Source organism: Nanorana parkeri, unplaced genomic scaffold (genome assembly GCF_000935625.1).
Source record: "Nanorana parkeri isolate BGI_ZX_2015 unplaced genomic scaffold, ASM93562v1 scaffold1207, whole genome shotgun sequence".
In the NCBI taxonomy this organism is placed as follows: Eukaryota; Metazoa; Chordata; class Amphibia; order Anura; family Dicroglossidae; genus Nanorana; species Nanorana parkeri.
Window position 1 is genome coordinate 333,303 of NW_017307475.1, and position 16,342 is coordinate 349,644.

At 44.7% G+C, this 16,342-nt stretch overlaps 1 protein-coding gene across 1 annotated transcript in view; it reads left to right on the forward strand.

The window, feature by feature from the left end:
• LOC108796986 (probable phospholipid-transporting ATPase IM) overlaps window positions 1-16,342 on the forward strand; it is a 209,310-nt gene that overhangs the window by 86,453 nt on the left and 106,515 nt on the right. The gene's annotated exons all lie outside the window — the stretch shown is intronic.

Genomic DNA, 16,342 nt, shown 5'->3' on the forward strand with positions numbered 1-16,342 from the left:
CAGTGATATACCTCCCCCCCCCTTCTTCCGCTGCTTCTCCTCTGTGCTCACTTACCCTTCCTGAGTGTGCAATCCCTCAATAGTAATTGGGCCCCACAAAGAGTACATATGACATCAGACTCTTAAAAATGCGGCATACAGGTTATGTGCAGTTGAGTGTCAGCATTAATATGTATTGAGAATCTCACAATCCACAAGCTTATCTCTGTCATGTTTTATGGATTCTTATACGGTAAATGAATTTTAACTGCATCTGTAAAGTGCATGTCAGGACAGGACAGGACAGCTGTTATCTGTCACAGATGAGGCAATTATCCAACACTTGAGGCTACGATTGTTTGACTTCCAAAACAAGTGCTAGTTTGGGGCCAGGGCATACCTGTGCAGAACCACACACATTGATATGCTTGTCCTGGTACTGGCACTGTTTGTAGAGTTTAGGCAGTACTGCATGCTGTGCCTGGAAACTGGTATGTTAGTTTTATCTTCTTTAAAGCTTATGTCAAGGCAAAATAATAATAAAGAAAACCTAATTCATACAATTGTGCAATACATGCACATTTGCCAATGTTTTAGCCCTTTAAACAGTGCAAGTACAGAAAAATAATTAAGTGCCAAAAATATAACATGCTTCAAACTTCCAATTTGAAATGACAACACAGTTGGGGGAATTTATCAAAAGTGGAGCAGACAAAATCTGGAGCAGCTGTGCATGTCAACCAATCAGCTTCTTTCTTCAGTTTGCTGAGTTAAGATTTGAAATTGAAAGAGAAAAGCTGATTGGTTGTCATGCACAGCTGCTCCAGATTTTGTCTGCTACAGTTTTGACGTCCCCTGTTTACACCATATATGTGTGGTGGCATGCAAAAAAATGTAGCTCAACAGGCAAAGGGGGGGAATTTTTCAAAACTGGAGCAGACAGAATCTGGAGCAGTTGCCCATGGCAACCAATCAGCATCTCTCCTAAATTTGCTCAGGTAATATTTGAAAATGAGGCATAGAGGCTGATTGGTACAGTGCAAATCTGCTTCAGATTTTGTCTGATCCAGTTTTGATAATTCCACCCACTGTAAAAAGGCCCTCAACAGTATATTTAGCAGACTAAAAGAGAGCAAATAAAATTAGTTCTTTGTTGGGTTTTACATTAACATTAAATTGAAAAGGTTGTGTACAGAAGTTAGTGTCATGGCTTTGGCACATTCATTTTTAGTGAAAATAAATTCTATAACACATTTTTATCGATGATATGTTCCATTAACAGCATTCACCACTTAACAATCATTTAACCTCCACTTAAAGGAGAACTATGGGGTCAGTGTTTGTCCCCATAGTTCTCCCCAGGGTCACTGGAGGACACAAACTAGCGTCCTCCCGTGACCCAAAACTCAGTATATCGCGAGCTACAGCTTGCGGTATACTGAGATCGCCACAGCCGGGACGGATCCCGACATTACTGTCGAGATCCACCAAGCTGCGTGATTGACAGCTGGCTCTGCCTATCTAGAGGCAGAGCCAGCTGTACCCGCCCCCTCTCCCATCCGTTCCACCACTTGGCGCTGGAGGATCGGACAGGGGAGGGGGGGAATCCCTATCCCTGCAGGGAGTGGTGAGTGACAGTCACAGCTCTCTGCAGGGACATGATCGAGAAGTGAGTGAGCAACGGTATGTGTTCGCTCACTTCCCGATCTATTGAGCCGACGTGTGACAGTTTCATTGTCACAGGTCGGCTAGAACTATGAGGATGAGTGATTTTCACTCGCCTCATAGTTCTCCTTAAGCACTAACTTAACCAAACTTAGAACTGTAATCCTTAAAGTGTATGTGAAGCCTAAAAATGTTAAATCTCTCAGTGCACTATAGCATGCATTTCACTAACATTTTCAGTTATGTTCTTTTAAAATAACGTTTTTAAATTATTATTTTTTATGAGTTTTCTAAGTGGTCACATGACCGCTATTCCTTAGGCTACGCATAACTAATGAGGGCAGGGCAGAGAATTCTTCTGATGATTTCCAGCTTCAGTCTGTCAAATCAGGAAGAAACTCTTTAATTCCATGGCCTTTCAAAGCTGTTGCCTTTCACTGTTGGAACAGCAGAGCTATGATCATGTTAACTTATGAAGACACAGGCTAACTAGGGAAATGCAGGTTCACCCTGCTTTTGCATGTCATTCTTTTTTTTTTTTCCCAACAAGTTTTATTGTTTTATACACACATACATTTGAAAAAGCCACATGTATATACATGTCCTATAGCTTCATAATCAGAGTCCGGGAAGGGGCATTGGAGGGGGGAGGGTGAGGGTTGGAGGGGTACAAGAGAGGATCAGGGCAGGAAGGGGTCGGGTCTCAATCCACAACACTTATACAGTACATGTTCATCCACGATTGGCCAATGCAGAAAAAATTGTTTCATCTCTTATAGGTATATATCAACCCTTTCTGATCTAATTCACTTTCTAATGTTACTCATCACCCATATAACAGCTAAATGGTATTACTTCTGAAAAGATAAAGGGCACAGTCATAGGTTCCATTAGGCTTGTAACAACATCGTGAGGTACAACTCGTGCCACAACAGTTTCCCCCTATATGAGTACATATCGCAACATGCTAAACTATTTCACATTCCAATGTCGCTTAATGCTCATGGATCCGTTGAAAAACATGCCTTTGAAAAGAAAAAGGGTACAGGTTCCCTTTGGGGTGTAGCAATGTCGTGAGGTACCAACTGAAGACCTGACCCCACTCCCCAGCGGGTTAATAAACCCTCGAAAAGCTATAACACTCCATATTTTTATCACCACTTACGGGCGTCTGATCTCCGTCGGAGGGAGATGCTCCACTCTATACCCTGTATGCAGTACATCCGCCAGCACTCAGGATTTGGATTTGAGAGCTTGAAAATCCTGGGTGCTAGTGAAATGATGCCAACATGCCCACATGCATGAGAACTTGGTCAGAGCATCCCTTTTTGTGAATAGCAGCTCTTCCATTTCATGTACATGTTCGACCTGTCTGATCCATTCGGACAGCGAGGGTGCTCCCGTCTCCTTCCAATGTCTCGGGATGATTGTGCGGGCAGCATTGATCATATGTTGTCTTAATGATTTACTGGGGCCTCTGGTGTGGTCAGGGTCTGTCAGTAGGAATGTCGTTGGCGTATAAGGCGTGTCTAGTCCAGTGACCTGCGAAGTGATTTTATGGATTTCGGTCCAGTACGAGTTCAGGCCTGGGCAGGTCCAAAAAACGTGCAGGAGCGATCCTACTCCAGTCTGGCATCTCCAGCACGTATCCGGTACATCTGGGTAAATCCTGTGGAGGAACAGTGGGGTCCTGTACCAGTGCGTCAGTATCTTGTAATTCGTTTCTTGAGTAGCGCTACTAATAGAACTGGTGTGAACATTCCGGCATATGTCACTCCAGTCTTCATCTGTCAGGGGTCTTTGTAGGTCTTGTTCCCATTTACGGCGCGCTCTATTTTCTTTTTGGCCTTTGGAGTCTTGTAGCAATGTGTATAGTGTAGAGATCAGGTGATCTTGTGGCCCTTGTCCTGTGCACATCTTCTCCAGAGGAGTCAAGTCCCTAGAGAAGTTTGTCTTCCTAATGCGTCCTGTGAGGAATGTCTGTATCTGGAGGTATATCCACCATGGGATATGCCCCTTCTTTGTTAAATGTAAAAGGTCTTTTTTCTCCAGGAACCTTTGATCCCTGAAAAACTGTTCAGCTGTGAGTGGTTTGTCTGTTGTCCAAATCTGTTTAAATTCTAGGGTTTCCCCCGAATGAAAGGCTGGGTTGTGAAGTATTGGCGTTAAAGGGCTGTTTGTTGTGCTAAGCATCTTTTTATTCCTAAGAATTGAGAATTCTCTGAGTGTAGCTGAGATCAGTGAGTTTGTGGGACTGACAACAGGTCTGTCTGGTTCTGCAAGCCACACAGATGAGGATAGTGGTTGCATGAGCCAATTCTGTTCTATGTCCACCCAAGGTTTCTGAGTCTGCTGCGTGTGCTACTGTATCACTCTAGCTAGGTGTGATGCCTGGTAGTATCTGAGCGGATCTGGCACTGCCAAGCCTCCGTGTTGTTTGGGGTTTTGTAGTAGGTCCCAAGACAGACGTGGTCTTTTGTCTTTCCAGACAAATTGAGAGAAGGCCGATCGCAGGCCCCGGAAGAACGACCTCGGCAGAATTATGGGGATTGTTTGAAATTGATATAGCAGTCTCGGAACCACGTTCATTTTGAGTAAGGCCACCCTGCCAAACCAGGTAAAAGTAAGAGTTCGCCACCTCTGGAGATCAACTTTAAGTTTGGTCACCAACGGTTGGAAGTTAAGTGGGAATAGGGTCAAAAGATCGGCCGGGAGATGTATTCCCAGGTATTTGATGGAGGTGTTGTTCCACTGGAATGGATAACTGTGTCTTAAAGGATCCGTAATCGAGACAGGGGCGGAAACATTGAGCACCGCTGATTTGCCAAGATTCATTTTCAGGTTGGACAGTGTGTTATATTTCTCAAATAGTTTCATCAGTACGGGCATTGAAGTGGACGTTTCGGTCAGAAAAAATAGCAAATCATCCGCGAATGCTGCAATTTTATGTTCCACTTTGCCTATCGTGACTCCTTTTATTTGAGCATTTCTAAGAACCATACGAATGAACGGTTCCAGTGTCAGAATAAAAAGCGTGGGAGAAAGTGGGCAGCCCTGACGCGTGCCATTTGAAACTGGAAAACTCTGGGACATACAGCCCGTCGTCTTCACCCTCGCCGTCGGTTTGGAGTATATAGCCTGTATCCAGGACATCATCTGGGTCTGGAGGCCTATGTGATGCAGTACGGCAAACATGAAGTCCCAGGAGACCCTATCGAATGCCTTCTCCGCATCCGTGGAAAGTAAAATTGTCAGAATACTTTTGGCTTGGGTCCAATGGACAACATCAATGGCTAACGTCCTGACCCAAGACAAATCCCGCTTGCTGGGTACCGACCAATCCAGGTATATGCAGGAGAAGGCGATTCGACAGGATCTTGGTGAACAACTTCACGTCCACATTCAGTAGCGATATTGGCCTGTAATTTTCACAGAGGTGGGGTTCTTTACCGTCTTTAGGTATGACCGAAATCTGTGCTTCGAGTGTTTGGCTGGTAAGGCCGTGATTGTTATCTATCGAGTTAAATGTCCTTAAGAAGTGGGGCGAAAGTATGTCCTGAAATGACTTATAATATTGCGTGGTAAGACCATCAGGACCTGGGCTTTTACCTGGCTTGGAGTGTGCAATCGTATTTCTAAGCTCTTCCTCCGAGATCGGTAACTCCAGGGCCTGCACAGCCTCCTGTGCTAGTTTGGGCATGTCTGAATCCCTTAAGAAGGACTGGATCGCCCCCCCCAACCGCGTCAGACTGTCTGGGATGTCCTGTTCCACTATATCTGGAGCAGAGCTGGTCAATGATCCATCACTCCTTTGAATTTGTGGTATGTTGAGGGTACGCAGGTGTGATTTGACCGCTCTGGCTAACAACTTTCCACATTTGTTCCCCCCCTCATAATATAGGCCTGTGCGTAGGGTATAAGCTCTGCGGATCTTATATCCTAAAATCTCTTTTAATTCTTTCTGTGCAATAGTTAGGTCCGCTAGCGTTTAGCATGCCAGAGATTGTTTGTGGGATTGTTCTAATCTAGCAATGCAAGTCAGAAGGTCCGTTACTGTTTTCTGTCGTTGCTTTCGGAGTTGTGCTGCATATATCATAAATCTCCCTCTCATAAAGCATTTGTGGGCTTCCCATTCATAAATGGGTGCCGTGCCAGTCGATACATTAATAGCAAAGTATTCTTTCAAGTCTTGCACTAGTTGTGACAAAACGGTCTTGTCTGTGAGCAAAGAAGGATTGAGTCTCCATGAAGTGTGTCGCTGCGTAGCCGGGCTCAGAGATAATTCCATCATAACTGGGGCGTGGTCTGAGGAAGTCATTAAGCCAATAGTCGAGGTTTTGAGACGTGGCAAATCTGTTTGTGCTATAAAGAGGTAGTCAATGCGTGTATATTTACCGTGTAGGGGTGAGAAATAGGTGTAATCCCTTCCGTCCGGGTGAATGGACCTCCAAACATCACAGAGGTTCAGGGATGACAACTTTTTCTTCAGGAATTTAAGGGTCCTATAGGGCAAAGATGTCTTACCGTCCGAGGTATCTAAGATTGGGTTGAGGGGGGCATTAAAGTCACCCCCCAGGATCAACATACCTTCTGTAAAGTCTGATATTAGTGTCAGGAAGTGAGCGAGAAACGATGCATGGCGTGAATTTGGGAAGTATGCCGTCGATAACGTCACCGGGATGGTGTTGAGCTTTCCTTTCAGGATAAGGTACTTACCCTCGCTGTCCGATATGGAGTCCAACAGGTCGAAAGACAGATATCTATGAAACAAAATCGAAACACCTTTAGATTTGCTAGATGGGGACGTTGCATGATATACAATCGGGTAATCTGGGTTTGAGAATTTGGGTATTGTCTCTGAGCGGAAGTGTGTCTCCTGGATGAAAGCTATGGATGCCTTGGCTTTCTTTACATCCCCTAATATGAGTGACCTTTTCTCAGGTATGTTAAGTCCCCTGGCGTTTAGTGTCATAACTCTCAGCTTTGTTAGGGAGGTCATTATGGTCTTGGTGGGTCCGGGACCGATTATTAAGGGGGACTAGGTTATTTCGTAGATAACTTTGCAGTGGATGTCTAGTGACGTGGTCTAATGACAACAAGGGAGATCGTTAACGTCACACCGTAGTGATACCCTATCTATTTGCAGCTATGCGGAAACTTCGACGTGGCAGTAGCCAAGGATGAAGGGTAGGGGTAAGGGTGTGGATTAGGTGGGGGTGAGTAGGATAAGGGGAGGACCAGAAGGGGAAATAAAAGGGGGGGTTGGAGGTGGAGTGGACAAGACAAGACTAACCAACAATCAACACGGAAATCCCCTCTTCTCTATTTCAATCACCCGCACTTTATGCAACCCTCTGGGGGGGGGGGGGGGTTTTATCTAGAGAGTAAGGGGTTGATGTAGGGGGCAATTTCAGTAGTGTGTAGCAGCTAGTGCCACTCACTGTTGCCTCACTCTGGGGGAGTGTGTTCCACGCTGTGGAGACAATGGGACAAGACGGTGATTGTCAACTCCAGACATGTGTCTCACCGTTTCCCGAGAAAGATGCTCGTCTCTGACTTACTCCTGCTATATCCTGTTAGGGTATGGTATGGGAAGAGACACTATTTAGTTGCTTATTCATTTACGTATATATAGATATACATACATACATACAGGCCTACTCATCTAACTGTGATGAACTTTAATCTGTCCGGCTACTGGGGTATCTTCAAGTAGTGGCCTGGGCTTGTGGGTATCAAACACATCCAACATTTGGTAACGGAGTGTCTAACCCTGAGATGCGCGACCCTTAGCCTATGCACATGTGTGCTCCCAGTAGTAGACATAATGTGCCAGCAAACGTGCAGGCTGTTGTGTATTACCTTGCATGTCGGCTCCCCCTCGGTCTTCATACCCCCACACATCGCCCGTCTGCAGTCTCCATTCCTGATCCTTTCATCTCAGGGACAAGTGTAGGTAGCTTCCGACCAAGGGGGATCCCACTGCAGCAGAATACTTGCAGAACAATAACTGTAATGTTAAAACAATTCAACTATAATTTTAACTTTAACCCTTTTAACCAACTGCCGACATAGTCCATCCAAGTGCGCCACACAATTGTGTAGTGAGTTATTATCTGTCGGTGAAAGTAACTGTCGGCCCATTCGGTATGAATGTATGAGTAAGGAAGCTGTCCGGTAGGCTCAATGACAAGGATGAATAAGTGATCCTGGTCCGCTGGGCTCTGTTCCGGGTAGCAAGGTCATCTCCATGAGGATTCAGCGGCTGTTGGTGTCCCCTTCTCTTCCTTCTGTAGGGCTTAGGCGGTAATCGTCACGTTAGAAGAGTCCCTTTGGAGCCCTCCGTCGGTGTTCTGGTGTGGAGCCCTCTGTGCCTTTGCGTGTGCCTGTCTCCTGAGGGGACCTTTCTCCCGTCTACGGCTTGGCCTCTCAGCTGTGGCAGGCATCCGTAGGTCTTCGTACCAGTCAGGCACCGATATGGTCGGGATTCCTAGGTGCTTGCAGAAATCGTCCGTTTCTTCGGGTAGGCGTAGGGTAGATGTACGTCCCCTGTGCAGCACTGACAAGCAGAAAGGGAATTCCCATCTGTATGCAATGCTGTGGTTGCGGAGGTGGTCTAGCAATGGGCGCAATGCTCTGCGTTGCTGCAAGGTAATATTGGATAGGTCTTGGAAGAGCTTTACCTCAGCGCCTTCAAACTTGATCACTGCCTTAGCCCGGGCCCGCTGCAGAATTTCCTCCTTCAGTGGGAAGTTCTGTAGACAGCAGATAATGTCTCTTGGGATATCATCTTGCATATTTCGGGGCCTCAGCACTCTGTGAGCTCTTACAAAGTCGATTGGGGACTCAGGCGGGCGATCCAGCAGCTCGTTGAAAATATCTGTCAGTGCCGTTTTAACGAAATTCGGCATGACTGTCTCAGGGACCCCTCTCACACGGATGTTTGCACGTCGGCCTCTGTTATCGAGGTCTTCCATATGTCTTCGCATTTCAATCAGCGAGCGGGTGGTCAAGTCTTGATGAGCCCTCAGAGAGTGGATGGCTGCGTCTCTCTGTGCCCCGGCCCGCTCCGCCTCTTGAAGCCTGCGGCCTATATCTTGAATGTCCTGCTTGAGCTCGGTGACCGCCGAGCTCAGCGCACTTTTGATATCCCCGGCTAGAAAGGTAAGATCTAACCTGGTAGGTAGTTGCTGTATGTAGGAGGACATCGATCCTGGTTCCAAAAAGGCTTGAGGCATCATCGAGTCACTGCAAGCTTTAGGCGGAGCAGTCGTGGTTGGCGCCATGTTGGATGAGCGGGCCGCCGAGTTCTCTGGGCGCTGTGTGCGGAACATTTCGGGAAATCGGCGGCTCAGTTGGGTTCCTTCTGCTCCAGGGGACCTGGACTTGCCATCTTGTCGGCCTATTTTCCCCATAATTGTCTTGTGCAGGAGTCTGTAGCGTCGCTCGGGAAAACTGGAGACGGAGCTCTGAAGTTAAGCGTCCATCTTTTTCAGCGGTTAGCCACGCCCCCCTCCTTGCATGTCATTCTGCTGTTCCCTTTGTATACTGAACTGTGTATGTCTGTCAATGCTACCATAGGTCTGAAATCCTGGATAGCGCTAACAAAGCATGTAGGAAGAAGCAAGAAAACTGACAAGATCGCGGGATATTTCTGGATGTTTTAATATACAAAGAAAACAAAACCTGGATACAGTAAAGACCTTATACAAAATCCTACAGTAAGCTGTTACAAAGCATTCCAAGTCTACTTTAAAGTATAATTAAGCTCTTTTGCTTGTTAGCAGTAGATATATGCAAAAACATATTGCTTATGAGACATGTCAAATATAGGCCATATATTCATATCCCACAGCATGAAAGATTAGGAATTGAAAGAGTTAATTTGATATCAGGAATATTTTATAGACGAGAAAGGTGATAAAACTGCCAATATTCCAACCTCAAGATAATGTGCAGCAGGGCAGAACTGAGCGTTCACAATAAAATATTGGTGTTGAACATTGTCCAGGACAACATGTACTTGGATTGATATAAAAGACACTGTCTCCCATTTCTGGGCCAAATGATCTAGTAAAGCAGTGTGTTGACTGTGTAGACTACATTATCAAACAGAATAAATATTTAGAATTGTTTTAAGTAAACCTGTCACAAACCTGAGCAAGTAAAACGAACCATAGACTGAAAAACTGTATATGCAGCGGTTACCAAAAAACATGTAATGCAGTTAGTAGATGTAGCGGTATAGGCAGCTTGAGCTATGTTTAAATCTTGACTTTTCCTGTGAAAAACCTAGTTCCATCATAACCCCTCTACCGTATGTCCCAATCTTCTTCTTTTTTTAAACCTAGCTCGATGTTTACAAAAGTCAAGATTTCCTGTGTCTTTAGATCTATTGAGGTATATGTGAAACACGTTCAGTATACTGTACATACACTTGTGCTCATAACTTTACATACCCTGGCAGAATTCATGATTTCCTGGCCATTTTTCAGAGAATATGAATGATAACATGAAAACCTTTCTGTCACTCATGGGTAGTGTTTGGCTGAAGCCATTTATTATCAATCAACTGTGTTTACTCTTTTTCAATCATAATGACAACAGAAACTACCCAAATGACCCTGATCAAAAGTTTACATACCCCAGTTCTTACCCATTGGCCTTTTATACACACACACACACACACTGATTACATGCAAATTCTCTGAAAAATGGTCAGGAAATCATAAATTCTGCCAGGGTATGTAAACTTTGAGCACAACTGTACATAGGAATATGTGTAATGGAGATGGTGCGTTTTGAAATGGAGACAAAAAATCCATCTGGCGATGAAGTATGTTTTAATAAAATCTGGGTTTAAGTATGAGTTAAAGTGGAACTCCAGTCAAACTCTTGGATAAAATTGAACACAGATTCCTGCTCATAGCTTTATTTTCCAATTCCTTATTAAATATCAAATAAATAGTTATTTTTTAAAACCTGGGTTTTATGGAGGTTTTATCATGAGATCTGTTCATTTTATATTCAATAAATCATTGGAGCATGAAACTGTGTGCCAAAACCTGTGTTACATTTTCTGTGAGCCAAGGTACACGGAGTAATTTCTGAGCAGCAGCATTTCCCATCACATCCATGATAATGGTCTTCAGCAGGTTTTCTGCCTGTTTGCTATAGAATAAGGAAGGGTGAGAATCTGCCAAGTTTTTATCCTATGTTCTCAAAGAGAATATTTACCCTCACTTCCTGCCCTGAAAGTATAAAAATAAGTGCTAGGAAATCTACCCAGGGCATAAGGAAATTCCACCTTTGACAGCTGTCATCGGAACAGGTGACCCCAATAGCAGATTTCCCCAATACTGTTTGGATTGCAGTTGTAAAATATATTAAATTGTTTTTCACTTTTTGGCCCAGTGACAATGGTCACTAGGACATAAATTGAGAGAATCTCTAGCTAAAAACAAATATTGTGGAGTTACACTTTTAAAGCCCATTTGAACACTCAGTTTAAATCAGCGAATTACATTTCAGGTGCATTAAAACAAAAGGTGTCCAATGTCTTTTTTTTTTTTAAATCAAGAATCAGCTTTATTAAACACAGAAAAGGTACAATGACATAAGGAGACAGTGTCTCAACAATATAGCAACTTCCGCGATACACATTCGGGGTAGGGAGTACAGTCCTCTCATTACATGTATTGAGAGCATGAGAGGGCTAGCCAGCCCAACATAACAAGCGTTGTGTGGCCTTGAGGACCTTACGCATCACATTTGAAAAATAAGTGGAAAACAACAGAACTGTGGTGGTGGTTCCCTTCGCGAAGAACGGTTCCGACTTCTGGGTCGTCGTGGGATGCGTGGAGGGAGGGAGGACATCTCCGCGGGATCATCCGGGAATTCCAGCCAGTTAGGGACATCCACAGAATCCACATCCAGAAAGCGGAACATGGCTGGAAGCTGGTCAGGTGAGTGCAGATGAAATAAGAGCTCTCCTAGTGCGTGTGCTCACGGCGCCATGTCCAAGCCACGCCCCCGTGTCCAATGTCTTAAAGTTTGTTTTCTTATTAAAGCAGCTAAAGTCTGAGTAGAAAAGCCTGTCCCCTGCCAGCAATTGCATTGTAGGAACCTTACTTTCTGTGGGGAAGCAGAGGTACATCACACCCTATACTGAGCCAGACTTATAGTTCTGCAGTCGGCAAAGTTTAAGTTTTACATTGATTGGAGAGCTTTGGCTCTTACTGAATGAGGGGTGTGTCAGACCTCTGCAATGAGTGCATTGCTTGGACACAGAGAGCAAGGGTCCAGCTATGCAGCTTGATGGCAGGACATAGGCTTTTCTAAAGCTGTGGCTAATTTATTTAGAATACACACTTTGCATACCTTTTTAGTTTTGATGCACCTGTTATTTATTTACAATGGCTTGCAAAAGTATTCACTAGCTTGGCATTTTTCCTATTTTGTTGCATTACCACCTGGAATTAAAATTGATTATTTGGGGGTTTGCATCATTCGATTTACACAACATGCCTACCACTTTGAAGTTGCAAATTATATATTATTGTGATACAAAGAAGAAATAAGACAAAAAAAAACAGAAAACGTAAGTTTTCTGTTATAACTATTCACCCCCCAAAGTCAATACTTTCTAGAGCCACCCTTTGCAGCAATTACAACTGCAAATCTCTTGGAGTACATCTCTATAAAGCTTGGCACATCTAGCCACTAGGATTTTTGACCATTCTTCAAGGCAAAACTGCTCCAGTTCCTTCAAGTTGGATGGATTTCGCTGGTGTACAGCAATCTTTAAGTCATGCCACAGATTCTCTGCAGAGTACAGGGCCCAGGAGTAAATAAGGCAGAGTACGGGGGTCAGGAGTAAATAAGGCAGAGCACGGGGGTCAGGAGTAAATAAGGCAGAGCACGTGGGTCAGGAGTAAATAAGGCAGAGTACGGGGTCAGGAGTAAATAAGGCAGCGTACGGGTGTCAGGAGTAAATAAGGCAGCGTACGGGGGTCAGGAGTAAATAAGGCAGCGTACGGGGGTCAGGAGTAAATAAGGCAGCGTACGGGGGTCAGGAGTAAATAAGGCGGCGTACGGGGGTCAGGAGTAAATAAGGCAGCGTACGGGGGTCAGGAGTAAATAAGGCAGCGTACAGGAGCTAGGGGCAAATAATGCAGAGTACAGGGCCAGGAGTAAATATTTGCAGATTATCCACACACATCTGCACTGTAGGCATCAGAAAACTGCCAGCTAGCACCCTTGCACAGCCTGCTGGCCCCCTGGCACTGCTGCCCGCTTCCCCACTGCTCTTCCAACCCACAAATACCTAGCACTCTGGCTCAGCAGATCCTCTAATTCCCACTTCAACAGGTGCTGGCAGGCAGAGTACGGCGGCCGGGACAGACGTGCCCAGCTTAAGTATTGCTGAAGGGGAAGGCAGCAGCATGTGTGGGCTCACAGCGCTGCTCGGGTTCCAGACTGCTGTTAAGCTTCCTTCCTTCTCATGGTGGCCCTGGCTGCCCAGCGTCACCCCCCTCCCATCTCTTCCGCACTGTCGGCCCCCCTTCCCTTGGGTGTTACGCCACCAGTGCAGCGTCCACAGTGGGTGTGCAAGTGTCAGCTTGTTACAAAAAAAAAAAATACCTTGCTTGCCAGTGGGCCAAAGAATATCTTCTCTTGTATGTGACACGTGTTAACCAGATACAAAGTAAAACATTTGGGAAATTGTTTTACCAGTCAAAAAAGTTGTAATTCTAGCCAGATGTGATCTGTGCACCCCTACCAGAAGGCATGGCTATATTGAGCTCTACTCCAAAATTTGCAAATTGCCCGAGCCTACTGCTTGTGTCGGTGAAAGAGAAACATGACACTGATGAGTAATTCATCTGCTCACTTTGCTCTCTTCTTCTATCAACATGTTTACTGTCGGCACAAGTAATGCAGCCTAGCCCACCAAGTTCAAAGAAAAATCCAATTATAAGAGTGCACTACTCTTGGTATTAAAGGCTGGTGTGCAGCTCCTGGTGAAATCAGATCAGGGTGTCTGGCGTGTGTTCTGGAAAAACAAAAAGAGAAACAGAGCACAACACCTAGCGTAATAGGGTAGGTTTTTAAAGTGGCAACACAATATTTACTGATATGCACATGTGGCAGGATTTGGAGGAAGCTCAGCTGTTTGTGACCATGAGGAGTGGCGTGGTGTCAGGTAGGTCATCCAGTGGCTGTGAGGGACTGAGCTTGGTCTGCCGGGTGGGGAAGAAGGATCCCGCACCAAATTGACGGGACAACCAAAAAATATAGCAGACAATGTGTGTACCTTGATGTTGCAATGACAGAGAAAAAACATGTACACTCACCCTCACAGCTGATGATGGTAATCTTGTGTGAGAGGTGTTAATGTTGGCTTCTCCTCAGTGTTCACGAAGAGTGGAAGGAGTCCTGCAGGATGCTCTGTGATCCCGTTAGGAAGGGGGATCCGTTTGGCCTGAGAGGATCTAAGCTTGGTGGATGCCTCATTGCTGATGTTGTTCAGTTGGTGAGCTGGCATCTTACGGTGGGGCAGATTCACTTTTGGTGGCATGGGTAGATATCAGGGATGGGTTGTTCTGAAAAGTCTATAATGATCTATTGGGATCCAACATTTTGGATGAGCTGATGTGGGAAGTTTAGTTATGGATCTGGTGTAAGTACAGCTGGAGATGTGTCAGGGTCTGTTGAATGCTGGTATGGCGAAGGGGTGGTGGCGGCTCTGCTGTGACGGTGCAGCGGTGTGCTCTGCTGGAGGGGCAAGAGGTGGGGAGAGAGATGCTGGAGAGAGGGATCCAGCAGGAACAGGAGGGTGAGACACAGTCCCGCGATGTGCACCGTTGCGCTGACAGGGAGAGGGAGGGTAAGGCAAGGTGCAGCGGTGTGAGTTGTTGTGCGTGCAAGCAGATGCTGAGGAGAGAGGTTAGCTGGAGATGGAGAGTTAGGCAAGGTGCAGTGATGTGTGTTGCTGTATGTGCAGGGAGATGTTGTGGAGAGAGCACAGCTGAGAAAGGAGAATGAGGCACGGTACAGCGGTGTGCATGTGGGGAGATGCCAGGGAGAGAGATTGGCTGGGAATAGGCAGTGAGACAGAATGCAGCGGTGTGTACCTCTATGGGGAGAACAAATGAGGCAAAGCGCTTCGAAGTAGTAACACTTCTTTTTCAAGCCGTTGCCACATGTGAGTGCATATCCGTGATTATTGTGTTACCCCTTTAAAAACCTACCTTATTGCGCTAGGTTTTGGCGCTTCAGTTCTCTCTTTTTGTTTTTCTAGCCTGACTGCCTACTATGTATGGGCCCCTGTCTTGTCTCTGTGCAGGCAATTACAGGAGGCTACCATCATCACAAATTCTGGTACATATATTAGTTGCATTAAGAAATACATTTACATACTTTTTATTGAATAAATGACTGCAAAAATTTAGTGTTTTAATTAGTTGGCTTTAAAAAAACATTTTTTTGAGCAAGGTCTTTAGCTATCTTATTGACGTATTACTGATTTGAAAACTGTAATTTTGCACCTCGCATATCAAAAGTAATGATGTTGCCTATTGAAATGTTCCACAACTCACAGTTGTTAGTAGCAATCAACAGTCCACGTTTTCTAGATCTCTTGGAAAATTTCACATCTTCCAACCTATTCTTAATGAACGTTACCTGTTAAATAAGATCACAGTGTTGTAAGCATGATGACACTATTACCTTTTTAAACTCATGCTGCTTATTTTTTTAGATGGTCTTTTCTGAAAATGGTAGATTTTTCTTTTGGGGGGGGTAGGGGGGCAAAGGTTGGGTACATATTGAATTTTCTATCTAATTAGCTGCTCCGTGTGTAAGTGCTCTTTTTTTTTGTGTGACAGATTTTGTCCCTTTATTGTGAACCTTTTCTATTCACCAAAGTGTATAAAACAAAGTCGAAGTCTGGGCTTAGGATTCGGAGTATTTCCCACACTCAAAGCAAATGATCTGAAGACAAGTGCAGGTACCTGCAAGCACCACAATGTGCCTGCACTTTATCAGTAATGCTAGTTTATACACTTTGGTGAATATGAAAGGATCACTTTAACAAAGCTGTACCTGAAAGTCTGGAAAGCATAAATAACTGGCAGTCACTAGGCACTGTATTTAATTAAATGTTGTCCTATAGCATAACTGATTCCAGCTGTCATTTCTGCAAGAAGCTGAATGGAAGCACTTGTTGCTTTGGGCAGCAAAGAGATGTTTCCTTTCGGACTCCCTTGGCACACAGGACCCTTTACTTTGAGGTCAAGATAATATATGTTTGACTCATTCTATAGTTTAGACACAATGCTGAGATCTTTTTCAACCTCGTTGTACAATGTCATTTATGGAGTATTCTATTCTGAGGGGCTCATTCACACTGCATATGCATTAATCCACACAGGAAAATGGGTTTGCATTTAAATGTTTTTGCCAGGTTTCATGTCATTTGTTGTTAAGCTTTTTTGGTGTATTTTTATGCCCTGCACTCTTCTTTAGTTTACTGTTGAAACAACATTTTTTTTAACAAAACAATTTGTTAAGTGGGAATTAGAGGATCTGGTGAGCCAGAGTGCCAGGTATCTGTGGGTTAAGAATGCATCAATAATTATATTTCTACTGTAAAATAGAGCTATTGTCCATAACCTGCAGTGGTTAACATTTGATC